The sequence below is a fragment of the Schistocerca serialis genome, chromosome 3, assembly GCF_023864345.2.
Source record: "Schistocerca serialis cubense isolate TAMUIC-IGC-003099 chromosome 3, iqSchSeri2.2, whole genome shotgun sequence".
Lineage (NCBI taxonomy): Eukaryota > Metazoa > Arthropoda > Insecta > Orthoptera > Acrididae > Schistocerca > Schistocerca serialis.
The window spans coordinates 993,238,519-993,252,816 of NC_064640.1; the positions used below are offsets into that span (position 1 = coordinate 993,238,519).

The following is a 14,298-nucleotide window of genomic DNA, read 5'->3' on the forward strand; positions in this document are numbered from 1 at the left end:
TCTACAAAAAAAAGTAGAACTTACCAGTTAATAGCCGGCCGCTGTGGCTGAGCAGTTCTAGGTGCTTCAGTCTGGAACCACGCATCTGCTACGGTCACAGGTTCGAATCCTGCCTCGGGCATAGATGTGTGTGATGTCCTTAGTTTAGTTAGGTTTAAGTAGTTGTAAGTCTAGGGGACTGATGACCTCAGATGTTAAGTCCCATAGTGCTTAGAGCCATTTTGAACCATTTAATATTGTTTTCCTGCTTCAACACGCCAGATGTCAACCTTCACTAATTGTTTCCCCATCCACTCTGTCATCAACGACTCTCTTACTACACCTCCACTTCCTTCTCCTCTTATGTATTACTAACTTTGCCTACCTTCTCAGGCAGTTTCTCTAGCCACCCTTCTGTCTCTAGTGTTAAACCATGTTTTCTTGCCTCCCTCATTCCTTTCATGTCTCTTTTGATGGTTTCTCCTGCTCATTGTTTATTATACTTGTCATGCAACTTCACATTTTCATTATTGTTGTATCACTTTTAATTCATAACTTTGTTACTTCTTCAAGTACTAGACTGCACAAATTTACTCAGCTCACTGCCTGCTCAGTATTATCTGTCAATATTATAATCTTTTGTCATTTTTCTTTACTTCCTTTTTTTTTATTTGACTATCTTGTTTATTTGACCTGCTGCTGCTGCTGCTGCTGCTGCTGCTGCTGCCACCACTGCAATGGAGTCCCCTCTCTTCTGTAGGAACATACTTTTGTACAAGATCTTAAGACTAATTTTTAATCTTATCATGTTAACTAAATGCAGACATGGCTTACTGGGGACACAGTGACCATTGTGAATAATATTCAGATAAAATAGTCACAATCAGTTTGATTTTATAACTGGTTTTGCCCATCAGACACAATCATCATTAGATTATCATTTCAGTAGTGGCAACGAGTTACAGGAGGGGGTTGAAAATACTAAGTTCCACAGTCAGGCACAAAGTGACACATGTTGGATCCAATGTACCCCAGTTTGTGTGCATTGGATCATACACATGCCACTTTGTGTTTCATTGTGGTGACCAATGGTACTTTAAACCCTTTAAAGCAGGCTGTTCCAGTGTGATACCATCAAGGAAGGGCACCCACCTGACACCACTCAGCACTGCCACAGGCAGGTAGAGATAGCGTAGGCTACCTGCCAGACCGTCATGTTGCACAAATTCTGTGCACATGCAGGCCTCTCGGCCATCCCTGCCCACGTGCACTTGGCGAGTGGAGTACAATGACGTAGGTTACGGCCTTGCTGCAAGATGTCTGTGCATCAGCTGTTTGTCCACCTCCTTGTCTTCCCCCTGCCCATCTTTGTCTGTGGGCCCACAGGTAGGTACTCTAGGTGGAACAGCCTGCCCTATACTGTTGCCACTAGAGCAACAGTAATCTGATGATGATCGTATATAATGGGTAAAACTGATTTTATAATCAAACTGTGTGTAACTCGTGCCTTTTTAATCCAACAGGGTTGTAATAGAAATTACAAGTCCTTTCCCCATGTCTGTGAGCGGCATTTCCTGTTTCTATCCATATGAGAATGTGATTATGGCTCATATACTGCTTGTATCTTTGTGTGTAATGTCATAGGCCATGACTTAGTCTCCCATTCTTTGCACCTCTTCTTCTTCTTCTTCTACTTCTTCTTCTCCTTCTTCTTCTTCTTCTTCTTCTTCTTATTCTTCTTCTTCCTTTCTTTTTTTTAGTATATACAGGGTGAGTTGAGAGTATATACTGTGGGGGATGATAGTACTGGTGATTCCGAACTAAAAACTTCCTATCAACATATGCCCTGTTCTGTATGATTTTCCAAGACATAACATTTTTAATGTACAGTCTTAGACATAAAAACTGACTGCTGGCCGGCACAGAGACTAAGTCCGAATCGTTCTCTTAAGGTGGCCAATAAAACCGACTGCCACTGCCAATGCTAAGTCTGCCCATCTGCATAATCTGGCAACACGGTAAGTGTGGAGGTGTCAGGAGGAAGTGTTCGCTACTTCCGAGATGTTCCCGTGTTGTTTGAGCCTGTGGTGTAGGGGTAATGCTCGTTCATTCTAAACTTAAGAGTCGCGTGTTCACATCTGAGTGTACCTTTTTTTTTTTTTTTTTTTTTTTAACCATATTTCAGCCCTCGTCTAAAGTCCGATAGAACGTCTAACATAATTTGCGCTTTACATTCTACGCACCAGAAATAATAAAAACTTCCAGAAAGAATTCCGCAGGACAGCTTGTGGCTGCGTCATGATCAGAACAGCTTACACTCGAGCGTTTCCTCGTGGTGCACCAGCTACTGGGCACTGGCCAGATGCCACCCACCGCCTGAAATCTGGTGCCGCCCAGGTGAACGCAGCGCGATGCTGTCACTGTGTGTATCAGCTGTCATTTTCGAATTTGAACTTCTAATTATCATCTCACAGTTAAAGATTGGAGATCACATACTTTAAAATCATGAACTATGGTTAAGCGTGTTAAAATTGGCTCGCATGTGAAGAAAAGTGTAACATCTGCAACACAATATTTACTTTTGGTATAATAGAGGGGTAAATGCAGAGGTGACAGATCGCAAAATATGAACTGTGTATAGCGCGAGTGCTTTTGAGAAAAATACGCCAAGAAAAGATAATCTTTTTTTAACAAAGATAGTTCTGTCATGAATGATTTTCTGCATTAAGGAAGTCTCGACTACTGATATAACTGATGAATTACCATTTAACTATCATGCGACATTTGCATTCAACATGCAACTTTCAGAAGTCAGGTGTAGGAGTACTGCACACTCTAATTCGAAACAACAAAAATCAACAGAGTGATTATTATTGCTCATTGAGCATTCCTATGCAATACTGTTGCTGGTGCCGAGTTATGATGCCTTTATTGTTAATTTCCTAACAAGAAATGAAAGGCTGAGTCCTACAAAAAGACATAAACTCAAGCAAAGAGTAGTGTGAACATAATATTTTCCATCTGATAGCTGCAATATTTTTCATTAAGAATTCTTCACCAGGAATGTGTCCATCACATCTGAAAATTTAATTCCAACAACTTAGACACTGTTTGGTCGCAGCACAAGAAAATTAACTGACAAAACTGCATCACGTGTGCTACTGCATGATAACACACTCCGTTGATTTGAGAAACAAAACTATCCAGGAGATTGATAGGGAAGTCATCTATCAGGCATTTGTTCCTCTGAACGCATACTCATAAAATTTTACCTTTCCTGCTCCTGATCGATCAACCACCAAGGCAACTCATTTCTGCACGAAAATGCTCTTCAAACTACACTGGTTTAATGGCATCGTTTGACCCTGCAGGTTTCTACAAGCATAGAATTGGAGAACTAAAAATGGCTCTGAGCACTATGGGACTCAACATTTGAGGTCATCAGTGCCCTAGAACTTACAACTACTTAAACCTAACCAACCTAAGGACATCACGAACATCCATGCTGGAGGCAGGATTCGATCCTGCGACCATAGCAGTCACGCGGTTCCAGACAGAAGTGCCTAGAACAGCTCGGCCACACCGGCCGGCATTTGTAAACTACTTTCAGCATTGTCAGATTGTTTTAGATATTGTGAAAGAATATACTGTAGCTGATTAATTTCTTTCTAATAATTACTATTGTATTCAATAAACTAATGGAAGATGCAATTAAAATATTCACTATACTGATACATATCAAATTCAATTTACTATAGAAACATTACAACGGCAATCTAGCATAATAAAGCACAAAGTGTCTGTAAGATGATTGTGCCTATTTTAACACGAATTAGTAGGATATTACCGACTTCTGACTTCGAGAAGGTCTGTATTTACTTCATGTCCTGCAACACACTCAAGTGTTATGAAAATGTGGCAGTTCATAGATAAAACTATGTATTCACAACAATGAAAAATATGTCGGCAGAAAACAAACGTGGCATTATGAATTTTGCAGTACCATTGGGTCTTCATTCTGACATTATGGGGTACTGAAAGCAGCAAGACGAATTTTGCTCGAGCGTTGTCTTACTATTCCCTTATCGAGTTTTTATCTGCCTGCTTGTAGCTGTGCTACAAAAGAATTAAAAACCTGATGTTCAGCGAGTCTCGAATTGCGAATGGAAGCAGCTTGTAGTTGGTAGGCTGACACATTACCTCTGGGCTAGCGAAGAGGTGCAGGATATGGGGCTTACTTATTGACACAATGGCCAGTATGGCATATAAATCGGCACATAAGAGACAAGTTGTATTTCCCGTGTCGGACGACTTTCGTGGATTCAAAAGCATTAACTGATATCCTTATATCACATCTCGAGAGAAAATCCTCACATTATCCAATTGAAATAACACGATAATATCAAGCGAATTTAGTAGGATAGTTCTGTGCCATCAAGGAAGTAACTCATCGGTCACAGAGTTGCCAAACATATTCTGCGTTGTTGACAAGTTTCAGTTATACTACCAGGAAGGATACTAGCTGGTAGCTGACGTGTTCTGTGAGTGACCTCCGAAGTGACTATAACTTCGTCTCAAAGCTGTGGGTGGCAAGGGCTGAAATATCCTAATTATACGTCAATGAGTCTTATTCGGATTTCTGTAACTAGGTTGAAGGGCTAGAGTGTAATTACTTGCAATACATCGATGCACTGAGTGCAAGCGAAATGTCATAAATTAATACCTGCAACTATTATTTGTGTTTTACTGTCTTAATCGGACTGAAACCTTGAAAGTGTATTCACCAGACGCGATTCAAAATTTTGGAGCTTCTCCAGTGGTGGGTGATTTGGCAGCTTATCTTTGCTATACAATATTGCTACTGAGATCACTGTTATTGTCACATCTGCAAGAAGACAGGCATGACCTGGCTTGTTGTTGTCAGCTTTTCTGATGGCTGTTCTGCTGTTGCTCGAAACATAAACATTTAAGGTGAATTCAAATATTCCATATGGCAAAAATCTGATGTTTCTATTGTTCCCAGTCCAACATTCAAAAAGTAGCTCCAATAAATGGCATAAAAGCTCATATGAACCAACAATTAATAACGCATTCATAATTAGTAGAAAGTGATAACCTCCATATCTTGTCTGATAGTTGTGAAAAACTACGTTTTTTATCTGCACTGCACCACAGTATGAAGAACTCAAGGGTTTCGTAGGATTCCTATACTTAATTTCGTTGTGTTCATTTCCAGTGATAGTAGGGGAGGAGCAAAGCCAGCTGACTTGAAATATAATTTTCCAGCGGATTTGGATCTTTGGCTACAGTTGCAGTAGCACATCCAGTGAGCTGTCAAGAATGTGACCATTCACTCGTTCCAGTAATATAGGCTAGGGCACAAAGAAGCAGGTTTCCCACAAAGTAAACTATGAGATACACTGTAATTAACGCCTAAAGTAACCATCTCAAAAACGTAAATTTTCCAAATTGCTGTGACTAATTAAGCATGAATTGCTCAGAAAATTACAACTATGAAATGAGTAGGTTAATTCAGCTCAGTCCGTCACTATTACTGAGCTGCCAAACATTTTCCGAGTAGGACTTAAGATAGAATCTCGTGTGTGTGTGTGTGTGTGTGTGTGTGTGTGTGTGTGAGTGAGTGAGTGAGTGAGTGAGAGAGAGAGAGAGAGAGAGAGAGAGAACACACGAGCGGTGTCTGGTCTTTTGGACATGTCGGAAAGAATAGACGCTAAGATTCAAAACAGAGAGCCTTGTTAATCAATTAAATATCAAAGGACGGATGTCCTGGCTGTCACAGGGCGTTAAAACACAGCTATGGCGGCAGATGAAAACTTGTGCCTAACCAGGCTCTATATGCATATACAGGGTGTTTCAGGAGGAACAGTAGATATTTTTGCAGGTGGTAGTATAGACGAATTACATAAAAAAATTGCATATAAATGTGTGTACTTTTTATTGAGTACAGAGATACAGCTGTCAGTACGTAACCCTAACAAACTCAAAGCTAAGGAAAATGAGGACGTTCAAAGATGATTTTCAAAAATTCCCCCACCAACTTCAATGCACTTCTCTTGATAAAACCAAGTGTAGCTCTTCTGAGGTTGTCTTTGTATTCTTTTATGAGTGCTGCACTATTCGTAATACGAACGATCAAATCGGCATTGGGTTTACTTTTTCTTTGTAGACTTTGCCTTTCAACCATCTCCACGGGCAAAAATCCAAAGGGATAAGGTCCAGGGACCTTGGTAGCCAAGAAAAGTGCCCATATCTACTGATTCATCATCCGGGAAATGTTATGTTTGGAAGATTTGTCACCTGACGGCTAGAATATGCAGGAGCCCCATCATGCTGGAGGAGCATACGCATTCTTGTAGACAAAGGAACCTTATCCAATAATGCTGGAAGCTCATTTTCAGGGAAGTGTAGACAACGGGGTCTGGTAAGGACCAACAAACGAAACGAAAATGCATTGAACCCAGCTGTATGTACTCAATAAAAATTGGACACATGTTATATGGAATTTTTTCTGCAGTTTGTCTATACTACCACCTCCTATATCATTTACTATTCCTCCTGAAACATCGTGTGTAATTATTCAGGTCTTGACGGGCCATCGAAACTTTTTAGTGCTAGATGCACGTCACGTCCAAACCCTCGTGAAAATACAGTGTGGCTGCAAGCGAGTGGAATAATGGACAGAGGGGTACAGTGTATGTGGTATGCGGCAAACATGGGAATTTGCGTCTGACGAGGAGCGTGTGTAAATAGGTCCTGCAGGCAGGTTGGCCGTTGTGTCCTGGTAGCCCAATACTCAACGCGTCTGCCTAGTAAGCAGAAGGTCCAGGTTCGAACCCTCGTCAGGCACAAATTTTAATGTGCTGCCGTTGCTGTGTTTCAACACCCTGTGACAGTGTGGACATCTGTCCTTTGTTATTTAAGATACAATTGTTTTTTGAGGCAATACAGGTGATATGCGAACATTTGTCTTGCCATCAACGTAACGGGGCTTCAGCGGCGTCCATTCCTTAGTCATTCTTTTGTGATGGCGCTATCCCCTGTCATATGCATGCATATCAGATTGTAGAGCATATTTAGTCAAATAACGAATGGTCAGTGTCAGTATACAAGTATTTACGAACAGTAGAATTAGAATTGCAGCGAGCTGATCACTTAACCAAGTGCAAAGTAGAGTACCTGTGTAGTGAGTCATTTCAGCCGCGTAGCTGATGATAATATTTGTCAAGCAGTTCACTGCAGAATTAATTTAATATCCGCATAATGATCTCTGTAGTCATACTGTATCATTAGCAGCTCGTGAATGGAATACTATGTTCATTAATTCAGATTAGTGAAGCTGATGCCAAATAAAGAGAAGTGACGACGCCACCACACTATCTTTACTTAGGTAGTCAGCGCTAGATTATGTGTGCCACTATTACCATTACTGTAAGCAGTTTGACTGCATAACACCACAACATCCACTGACAACCTGTACCATTATTATCATACACGCGGTGAATACAAGCTGCTGATGTTTGTCAAGAATAGTGGAAAGCACCTCATGAATGTCAAGTTCCGTTTGCATTACACCTAGGACAGAGAGAATCCTAAATAATGGTAAGAGGTTACCCAATGAAGGGAAGAGGCCACGTACTGTCTACAGTTCTTTCAGTTTCATATTAATGTAGTTCCCGATGATTTCACACTAACGGGTTCTTTTGGCTATCGGAATACTCACATGGGAATTATCAAAGTGTAATTGCTAGAACACTCAGCTCTTTTAACAACACCTCATTTTGGATTGAATATGACTCGGAAAGTGACGTTAATTTGATGTTTCCGTCCGTCTTCTGACGACTTACCGAATGAAGTCTGAAGTGCACTCGCAGTTGTGTTGCCTGCCGCATCAATTCCGTAAAGTGTCAGGGCAGCTGGCAGCCATTGCTGAATACAGACATGTGCAAATATCTTCACTGCTGTAGGGAAACTCGTCTTTGTTCCATTTTTTCCATACCGTAATTAGCACAATAACATAAGGCCCATTCTGCTGAAGAACTTGATGCCCGCAAGCCCTTAAATAAGAATCTGCAAGCGGTAATAATGCATGAAAGGAAACGGACTGTTGGACAAAAGAATGGAGAGCTCCCTGGTTTTTGTGTTTCCGATAGGTCCTATGATAAGAATCTGGTGTCATATTATGCTTCATAACTCTAAACTGTTTATTTTTTCACTTCATACTAAAACACAAGCTATGATATGAGGAGAGGAAATGACTTACATGCTTCTCAGAAACTTTAGTTTTTTGTGCTTATTTTCTCACTTCATACTAAAACAAGGGCGTTGATATGAGAGAAGGAAATGAAGTACACGCTTCCAAGATGTATTATTTCCTTGTATGCTAGTAATATGAGCATGGAAGCTTTGCAGTTAATTTTTGTGTGTTGCATAAATTTTGATATCACTTCAAATTACTTTGTGAGAAGGTTCCTGTTTTCTTGGGATTCAAATGGAATGGACATTTCATCACTGGTTAATATTCTGATACCCGTTCCAATTCCTCCATGGCACCTATGAGTTGAGTCTCATGTTTTTTACTCAAAAATGGTACAAATGGCTCTGAGCACTATGGGACTTAACATCTGAGGTCATCAGTCCCCTAGAACTTAGAACTACTTGAACCTAACTAACCTAAGGACTTCAGACACACATCCATGCCCGAGGCAGGATTGGAACCTGCAACTGTAGCGGTCGCGTGGTTGCAGACTGAAGCACTTAGAACTGGTCTGCCACCATGACCGGCATTGGTTACTACAAGAACGTGCAGGCAGTAATGTCCGCTCACTGCAGTCAGAGCCAAGGTGATCTCTTCCTGTTTATAGCAAAGCATCTGCTGTAGTGTCCACACTTAGCCAACATAAACAAACTGCGGCGGCAATAGTCCCCCTAATTGCTGCACTTGTCGAAAGCCCTGAATAGATCAGGCGTGCACTACACGCCGGAAGTGGCTACAAGGGTAGTGGAGTACGTGTGGAGTGCACATGGGGGTTTTTTAGGTTAGAGAATTCCGTCCCTAGGCCTGACAAGATGCCTCCTGAGACGTGGCAAGGTAGGAGTAGGCAAAATGCAACAGGGAATAACAACATTAATGTGCTAATAGTAATCTGCAGGAGCATCTATAGAAAGACCCCAGAACTGCTCTCATTATTAAACAGTCACAATGCCCATATAGTACTAGTGACAGAAAGTTGGCTGAAACCAGACGTAAACAGTAATGAAATCCTAAACTGAGATTGGAATGTATACCGCAGAGACAGGCTGGACAGTGAAGGGGGAGGCGTGTTTATAGTGATAAGAAGTGCAATTGTATCGAAGGAAATTGACGGAGATCCGAAATGTGAAATGATTTGGGTGAAGGTCACGGTTAAAGCAGGCTCAGACATGGTAATTGGATGTCTCTATAGGCCCTCTGGCTCAGCAGCTGTTGTGGCTGAGCACCTGAAGGATAATTTGGAAAATATTTTGAGTAGATTTCCCCACCATGTTATACACTCCTGGAAATTGAAATAAGAACACCATGAATTCATTGTCCCAGGAAGGGGAAACTTTATTGACACATTCCTGGGGTCAGATACATCACATGATCACACTGACAGAACCACAGGCACATAGCCACAGGCAACAGAGCATGCACAATGTCGGCACTAGTACAGTGTATATCCACCTTTCGCAGCAATGCAGGCTGCTATTCTCCCATGGAGACGATCGTAGAGATGCTGGATGTAGTCCTGTGGAACGGCTTGCCATGCCATTTCCACCTGGCACCTCAGTTGGACCAGCGTTCATGCTGGACGTGCAGACCGCGTGAGACGACGCTTCATCCAGTCCCAAACATGCTCAATGGGGGACAGATCCGGAGATCTTGCTGGCCAGGGTAGTTGACTTACACTTTCTAGAGCACGTTGGATGGCACGGGATACATGCGGACGTGCATTGTCCTGTTGGAACAGCAAGTTCCCTCGTTGGAACAGCAAGTTCCCTTGCCGGTCTAGGAATGGTAGAACGATGGGTTCGATAACGGTTTGGATGTACCGTGCACTATTCAGTGTCCCATCGACGATCACCAGTGGTGTACGGCCAGTGTAGGAGATTGCTCCCCACACCATGATGCCGGGTGTTGGCCCTGCGTGCCTCGGTCGTATGCAGTCCTGATTGTGGCGCTCACCTGCACGGCGCCAAACACGCATACGACCATCATTGGCACCAAGGCAGAAGCGACTCTCATCGCTGAAGACGACACGTCTCCATTCGTCCCTCCATTCACGCCTGTCGCGACACCACTGGAGGCGGGCTGCACGATGTTGGGGCGTGAGCGGAAGACGGCCTAACGGTGTGCGGGACCGTAGCCCAGCTTCATGGAGACGGTTGCGAATGGTCCTCGCCGATACCCCAGGAGCAACAGTGTCCCTAATTTGCTGGGAAGTGGCGGTGCGGTCCCCTACGGCACTGCGTAGGATCCTACGGTCTTGGCGTGCATCCGTGCGTCGCTGCGGTCAGGTCCCAGGTCGACGGGCACGTGCACCTTCCGCCGACCACTGGCGACAACATCGATGTACTGTGGAGACCTCACGCCCCACGTGTTGAGCAATTCGACGGTACGTCCACCTGGCCTCCCGCATGCCCACTATACGCCCTCGTTCAAAGTCCGTCAACTGCACATACGGTTCACGTCCACGCTGTCGCGGCATGCTACCAGTGTTAAAGACTGTGATGGAGCTCCGTATGCCACGGCAAACTGGCTGACACTGACGGCGGCGGTGCACAAATGCTGCACAGCTAGCGCCATTCGACGGCCAACACCGCGGTTCCTGGTGTGTCCGCTGTGCCGTGCGTGTGATCATTGCTTGTACAGCCCTCTCGCAGTGTCCGGAGCAAGTATGGTGGGTCTGACACACCGGTGTCAATGTGTTCTTTTTTCCATTTCCAGGAGTGTAGTTCCGGGTGGAGATTTTAATTTGCCGGATATAGGCTGGGAGATTCAAATGTTCATAACGGGTGGCAGGGACAAAGAATCCAGTGAAATTTTTTAAAGTGCTTTATCTGAAAACTACCTTGAGCAGTTAAACAGAGAACCGACTCGTGGCGATAACATATTAGACCTTCTGGTGACAAACAGACCTGAACTATTTGAAACAGTTAACGCGGAACAGGGAATCAGCAATCATAAAGCGGTTACTGCATCGATGATTTCAGCCGTAAATAGAAATATTAAAAAGGGTAGGAAGATTTTTCTGTTTAGCAAAAGTGACAAAAAGCAGATTTCAGAGTACCTGATGGCTCAACACAAAAGTTTTGTCTCAAGTACAGATAGTGTTGAGGATCAGTGGACAAAGTTCAAAACCATCGTACATTATGCGTTAGATGAGTATGTGCCAAGCAAGATCGTAAGAGATGGAAAAGACCCACCGTGGTACAACAACCGAGTTAGAAAACTGCTGCGGAAGCAAAGGGAACTTCACAGCAAACATAAACATAGCGAAAGCCTTGCAGACAAACAAAAATTACGCGAAGCGAAATGTAGTGTGAGGAGGGCTATGCGAAAGGCGTTCAATGAATTCGAAAGTAAAGTTCTATGTACTGACTGGGCAGAAAATTCTAAGAAATTTTGGTCTTATGTCAAAGTGGTAGGTGGATCAAAACAAAATGTCCAGACACTCTGTGACCAAAATGGTACTGAAACAGAGGATGACAGACTAAAGGCCGAAATACTAAATGTCTTTTTCCAAAGTTGTTTCACAGAGGAAGACTGCACTGTAGTTCCTTCTCTAGATTGTTGCACAGATGACAAAATGGTAGATATCAAAATAGATGACAGAGGGATAGAGAAACAATTAAAATTGCTCAAAAGAGGAAAGGCCTCTGGACCTGATGGGATACCAGTTCGATTTTACACAGAGTATGCAAAGGAACTTGCCCCCCTTCTTGCAGCGGTGTACCGTAGGTCTCTAGAAGAGCGTAGCGTTCCAAAGGATTGGAAAAGGACACAGGTGATCCCCGTTTTCAAGAAGGGACGTCGAACATATCTGCAGAACTATAGACCTATATCTCTAACGTCGATCAGTTGTAGAATTTTGGAACACATATTGTGTTCGAGTATAATGACTTTTCTGGAGACTAGAAATCTACTCTGTAGGAATTAGCATGGGTTTCGAAAAAGACGGTCATGTGAAACCCAGCTCGCGCTATTCGTCCACGAGACTCGGAGGCCCATAGACACGGATTCACAAGTAGATGCCGTGTTTCTTGACTTCCGCAAGGCGTTCGATACAGTTCCCCACAGTCGTTTAATGAACAAAGTAAGAGCATATGGACTATCAGACCAATTGTGTGATTGGATTGAGGAGTTCCTAGATAACAGGACGCAGCATGTCATTCTCAATGGAGAGAAGTCTTCCGAAGTAAGAGTGATTTCAGGTGTGCCGCAGGGGAGTGTCATCGGACCGTTGCTATTCACAATATACATAAATGACCTGATGGATGACATCGGAAGTTCACTGAGGCTTTTGCAGATGCTGCTGTGGTGTATCGAGAGATTGTAACAATGGAAAATTGTACTGAAATGCAGGAGGATCTGCAGCGAATTGACACATGGTGCAGGGAGTGGTAATTGAATCTCAATGTAGACAAGTGTAGTGTGCTGCGAATGCATAGAAAGAGAGATCCTTTATCACTTAGCTACAAAATAGCAGGTCAGCAACTGGAAGCAGTTAATACCATAAATTATCTGGGAGTACGCATTAGGAGTGATTTAAAATGGAATGATCATATAATGTTGATCGTCGGTAAAGCAGATGCCAGACAGAGATTCATTGGAAGAATCCTAAGGAAAAGCAATCCAAAAACAAAGGAAGTAGGTTACAGTACGCTTGTTCGCCCAGTGCTTGAATACTGCTCAGCAGTGTGGGATCCGTACCAGATAGGGTTGATAGAAGAGATAGAGAAGATCCAACGGAGAGCAGCGCGCTTCGTTACAGGATCATTTAGTAATCGCGAAAGCGTTACGGAGATGATAGATAAACTCCAGTGGAAGACTCTGCAGGAAAGACGCTCAGTAGCTCGGTACGGGCTTTTGTTGAAGTTTCGAGAACATACCTTCACCGAGGAATCAAGCAGTATATTGCTCCCTCCTATGTATATCTCGCGAAGAGACCATGAGGATAAAATCAGAGAGATTAGAGCCCACACAGAGGCATACCGACAATTCTTCTTTCCACGAACAATATGAGACTGGAATAGAAGGGAGAACCGATAGAGGTACTCAAGGTACCCTCCGCCACACACCGTCAGGTGGCTTGCAGAGTATGGATGTAGATGTAGATGTAGAAGCCGCGACAACAAGAACGCATTGTCTCTGCTAATGATATTAAGGAGTTAATACATCTTACTTACTCAACACAATATGCAGGACGTGGGGTGGGTAAATATTCAGTTTGTAGTAACTAGCCATTGCATTAAAGTACTTTACATTATATTTGATGCAATATTTATTGTTGCTTGTCTCTCTAATGTTAATAGTATTGATTCAGATTGAGCGTGAACATAAAAACGGCAACTGGACTTCTGGATTCTGGGGAGCCCAGGCTAGCACAGCAGAGAATATAGGAGATCTCTGGTAAACTTCCCTACAAGCAGAAAACATTAATTGGAACACTAAATATCAGTACATTAATCCAAACAGGAAAACTACATAATCTCACGTCAGAAATCGACCGACAAAAAATTCTCATCCTTGCTCTTCAAGAAACATGACTGACAATGAATCCGTGCATCGTGAAAATTATCGAATCATAAAGAGCAAAACACAACAAAAGGAAGTGAAAGGCGCACCAATCGTCAGCATGACATGTCTTGTACACAGATCCATCATCAGCTCTGTCAAAGAAATCACACCCATCAACAATCGACTTATGGCTATGAGCATTCAGAGCGCCAATAAAAAATATACACTCATCAATGCACATTCCCCTCACCAACATCGAAAATAAGAAAAACCCCGAAAATGTCAAAAAATTCTGGAACACACTTGAAAGAATCATGAATAAAATTCACCAAGATGATGTGAAAAACCTAATGGGAGACTTCACCGCTCAATTTGAGACAAAAAATGTAGGAAAATCATCGCTAAAAATTCAGCACACCAAAACACTAACACCAATGGCATACGTCTGATAGATATTTGCCAACAATTCAACCTCAAAACAGTTTCTACCCACTTAAAAAAACAGAAAACATGGCGATCCCCGATTCAGCGTCTTGGTG

At 42.8% G+C, this 14,298-nt stretch overlaps 1 protein-coding gene across 6 annotated transcripts in view; it reads left to right on the forward strand.

Annotated features, from left to right (window-relative positions):
- LOC126471441 (tetratricopeptide repeat protein 39B-like) overlaps positions 1–14,298 on the forward strand; it is a 318,277-nt gene that overhangs the window by 213,002 nt on the left and 90,977 nt on the right. The gene's annotated exons all lie outside the window — the stretch shown is intronic.